This window comes from Rhinolophus sinicus, chromosome 3 (assembly GCF_057876585.1).
Source record: "Rhinolophus sinicus isolate RSI-liver-muscle chromosome 3, RSI-T2T, whole genome shotgun sequence".
Taxonomy (NCBI): Eukaryota; Metazoa; Chordata; class Mammalia; order Chiroptera; family Rhinolophidae; genus Rhinolophus; species Rhinolophus sinicus.
In genome coordinates, this window is record NC_142503.1 from 190,433,253 (window position 1) to 190,438,382 (window position 5,130).

The window sequence follows — 5,130 nt, forward strand, 5'->3', positions numbered from 1 at the left end:
AAACACCTGAATAGGGCTTGCGGAGTTGATTTTGCTCTCGTATGCTGCTACCATTGCCTTCAGAAGCCAAGCTAGCTCATAGGTCCCAGGAGGAGGATGAGAGACACCGGGAGCAGAGCTGTCCCCAACTGAACCCAGCCTAGATCAGCTGAGCCCCAGCCAACTGCAGACTGATAGGTTAGCCCAGCTGAGACCTGCAGAGCCAGTCAAGTTCAGCCTGGATCAGCCAACTTCCTGCTGACTCACAGACATGTGAGAAAGAATAAATGGTTCTCATCTTAAGCCAGTGAGATTTGGGATATTTTGTTATGTAGCAATAACTAACCGATACATAAACTGGTACTCAGAAATGGGGTGCTACCATTAACAAAACATATGTAGCTTTGGTTTTGGGGATTGGATGGTGGCAATAGTAAACTATTAGGGAAGGCTGGAAAAATAGTAAGAGAACTGCTACATATTGGAGGCTGGAAAAAAGGCAACCCACTTTATGTAGTGCTGAATCATTTGGTAAAACTGTTGTCTGTAGTAACTTGGGAAATACAAAGTTTATCAAATGAACTCTTGGACTTGGGCAAAGAGGTTTCCAAGCAGAATGCTGAAAGCATCAGTTGGCTTCATGGCTATATTTGATAAAATACTGCAAAAAAGAGATGAGCTCAGAAGATAACTGCCCAGTTTGCAGGTAGCATTAGAAGGACTATAGAGAAGTTAGAATCTGTTGTGTAGAAATAGCTTTGGCCCATGGAGTAGAACAGAATCAAAGACACAGGGAACCCATAAAGTTTTTAGAGAGTTATATTGACAAAAAGACTCGCATCCTGAGTTAAGAGACAGAGACTGAAAAAGAAATACGGGATGATTTCACTTACTGTGCTTCCCTGAAAATAAGACCTAGCCAGACCATCAGCTCTAATGCATCTTTTGGAGCAAAAATCAATATAAGACCCGGTGTTATGTTATGTTATGTTATGTTATGTTATGTTATGTTATGTTATGTTATGTTATGTTATGTTATATTATTATATTATATAAGACCCGGTCTTATATTATAGTAAAATAAGACCGGGTCTTATATTAATTTTTGCTCTAAAAGATGCATTAGAGTTGATGGTGTGGCTAGGTCTTATTTTCGGGGAAACACGGTGTATATGGAATCTAGAAAACAAAACAAACTAACAAACGAAATGAAACAGAAACAAAGTCATAGATACAGAGGACAAAGTGATGGTTGCCAGAGGGGAGGGGAGTGGGGGGGTGGGCAGGAGAGGGGAAGGGGATTGAGAAGCGCAAACGTGGAGTTACCAAATAAGTCATGGGGTTGTAATGCACAGCACAGGGACTATAGTCAATAGTATCGTAATAACTATGCATGGTGACAGATGAGCACGAGAGTAATGGTGATCACTTCGTAAGGTACATAAATGTTGTATCACTGTGTTATACACCTGATACTAATATAATATTGCATGTCAACTCCAATTAAAAATAAATTGAAAAAAAGAGACAGAGATTGTTCAAAGTATAAACTGAGCTCATTGAACCCTCCCAACAACTTACAGGGTGGGTAATTTTCATTCCCGTTTTACAGATAAGAAACCTGGGGCTCAGAGTGCTCGAGTGGCTGATTAGAAGTCGTAGGTACACCTAGGAAGTAAGGCAGCAAAGACACAGGCCCAGTCCCCTAAGTGTATCTTAAACCAAAACCATTAGTTCCTCTTCTGTTGCCACCGCCTTTCTAAGCATCAGCCCTGTTACTAACAGTTGCAATACCAGGTACCAGGCATAGTAGTTCTAAGTAGTTTATATGAAAATAAAATAAGTTAATAAAATCTTTTTGTTTACATTTACTTAGTCTTCACAATAGTCCTTTGAGGTAGGTACTATTATTATCCCTGTTTTACAGATAAGGCACAGAGAGGTTAAGTAACTTGCCCAAGGTCACAAAGCTGGAAAGTGACAGAGACTGTCTGACTCCAGCATCCACACTCTTCAGCACTGAGCCCTACACTGCTGCACACTCACGATCTTTGTAGTCAAGATCTCACAAGCTCAGAGTTCGAGGGACCCCACACATATTGAGGGGAAGGGGGACAGGACACCGCACTACCTCAGAGATAGAAGCAGAAATAGAGAGAGCAGAATAGGAGGAGAAATAGAAGCAGAAATAGAAACCCAGAGAGAGGGTGGGCAGCAGAGCATCATCTGGGCCAGCCTGAGACCCTCCTGTCCAAGTCACGATGCCACCTGGAAGCCCTGGCGGAGCGCCCGGTGCTGGCGAGGCTCTGGGAGAAGAGCACGCGGCTGGCACATATGGTGGTGCCTCCCGAGACCGCCCTTTGGGAGCCCTCGGCTGCCTCTGGGTTCTGGAGACATCCCCAGGGAAGGCCCTGATGGCCTGGTTGGGCATTTCTGCAGGAGCATCCACTGGGGAGAGGTAAGGGAGCAGGGAGGGGAGCAGAGAGGACGAGGGGCAGCTGGGCAGGCTGGAGGAAAGCAGGTGTGCGTGAGTCCCTGGTAGCCAGGCTATGTGTTCAAATGAGGACACATACACGTGAGTGGGCACTGAGCCTGTGGGGGACCCAGCAGCAGAGTGTGGAGAGGCAGTCACGGCCTGGATCTGCGTCATGCTTGGAAAAATAGGGCAGAAGACAGGGAGCGACCAAGCATTATGCCTGCTGCTGCCCTGAGGCTGACATCCGCTGGCAGCCACTCTCTCTTTTAGAGACCCTGGGAGGTAGGGATTATAGAGGCTCAGACAAAGGAACTGACTTGCCCAAGGTCACAACTGTCTCAGATAGTCTCCTGCTCCGAGGAGGGTGGGCTGCTCAGGACTCACAGAGCTTCTGCACCAGGCTGGCCTCCCAGCTCTCAGCCCTACCTGATGTCACTCTGTCTTTGAGGTGTGAAGGGGACTCCACTGCAGCTCATGGGATCTGGACTTAATGCCTTCCAGTGATGGCAGTTGGGAAAGTCAACCCACAGCCTTGGGGAGACTTGGAGGCTTTAAGATAGGCACCAAAAAAATGTCAGGAGGGCAAAGAGAAGCCCCCTTTTTAGTACTGGAGTAGGTGGGGAGGGGGACATTCAGGAAAGTCTTCAAAGAACTAGACTGAGAAGGAAATAGGCCCACAGCGGAGGGAAGAGGGGCAGAGACGGTGTTTGCTGCTGATTGCATCGCTGGCCCCAGTGAATGGCCTCCCTGTCCCCTTCGCCCTTTGCAATGAGACTGTAGCTCCTTCTCACCCCCAACTCTGAGATGCACGAGCTTCTCGCTTTGGCTGATAGAATGCAGCAGAAGCGTGGCAGTCCTGAGCACAAGCCGTAAGAGGCCTTGTGTGCTGCCACTTGTTCTCCTGGACCCCTGCCTTCTCAGTGTGAATAACCCGGGCTAGGCTTTTGGAGGTTGACACACCACGTTGAGCAAAGGCAAGTTGCCCAGTTGTCCCAGCTGAGGCCCCGGCATGTGAGAGAGCCCAGCCCACAGCTTGTCTGCCAGCTGACCACAGATGCAGACACATGAGCGAGACGACCAGCTAAGAGCAGAACTGCTCTGCTGACCCCCTTGAGGCTAAAGAAACATACTATTAAGCCACTGGGTTTTGTCATTTGTTATGCAGCATTATTGTGACAATAGAGAACCGATTCAGTGTTTAATAAAGGCAGAGGGAAGGGAAAGACAGAGGTGGGAATGCGTGGGGTGCTTGGGGACGGGGGAGTGGCCCAGAATTTCTGTTCCAAAGGGAGGGCTCGCGGTAGCCTCAGAGTGCCCTCCAGCCAGCGGCCCTGAAGTCTACAGGGCAGGCTGACCTAGCCAGCTGGTAAATGATGGATCGCCCAGCTGACTGGCCACCAGCCTGACTGCTGTCTTATGCGCTGACTGGTTGGACATCTGCCAGGTTCACTGACAAACGGCATCGCCTGTGGGATGTTTCCTCCACCTGTTTTTTCCTACTTGCCAGTGGCCAGACTTTTGAAACTCCTATCAAAAGCCTGCTTCCACATTCCAGGTGGATCCTGGTGGAAGGTCTTCTCATAGGACAGTGTTTTCCTGAGGTTGAGTAAGAAGTTCCAGAAAGTCCTGGAACCTGCTCCTCAGCGCTGCCCTCTGGTAACTTTAGGCACCTCACTCATGCCCTCTGTTATGGACTGAATGTTTGCACCCCACCCCCCAAAAAAATTCATACGTTGGAATCCTAACCCCCAATATGATAGTGTTAGGAGGTGGGGCCCTCATGAATGGGATTAGTGCCCTTGTAAAAGATGCCCTACAGAGCTCTCACCCTCTCTGCCGTGTGAGATTACAATGAGAAAACAGCTATCTGCAGCCCAGAGGAGGGTCCTCACCGGAACCTGACCATGCTGGCACCCTGATCTCAGACTTGCAACCGCCAGAACTATGAGAAATAAATGTCTGTTGTTTATAAGCCACCCAGTCTATGGTATTCTCTTAAAACAGCCTGCGTGGACTAAGATGCCTTCTGTATGTCCATTGTATTGAGGGCCATGTCTACTGTACTAGTTGTTGGGTAGGGAGGCCTTACAGGTGACTTTGATGACACAGGAAGGTGGGGTCAGGGCAAGTAAGGACAGGGGTCCTAAATGTGTCTCCTCTTCTGCTGGGGTCACTGATCTTGGAGCTGAAATGGGCCCTTAAAACATGTTAGTCTAACCCCTTACTATGGGAATAGGGAGCCTGAAGCCCAGAAAGGGCAAACAGCTTGGTCCTTAGCCACACAGCAAGTTCACAGCTGGGCTCAGATTGGAACCCCAGGCCATGGGTCTCATCACACTGCCCAGCGTTGCCTCGCCGCCCCCATAAATCTCCCCTCTACTGACAGAGCCAAGCTTCCCCTTCTTCCCTTCTTTGCTCCTTTCTAAGGGTGAGGGGAGTGGAACACACAGAAGGCAGTCTGGCATCCTGGCCTGGCGCATGGTGAGCTCATTTATGCTAGCTCAGGACGCCCCCAAATGCCCTTCACTCATAACTATAGTCATTAGTCTTTCTCCTCCTCCTTTCTCTGTATTTGGTCTCTCCCCACCAACCCCCACTTCTGTCTTAAGGCTGCTCAGAAGGCCTAGAGAAGAAAGAGGGACCATTGAAGAGAGAGAGAGAGTCCCTCCCTCCTT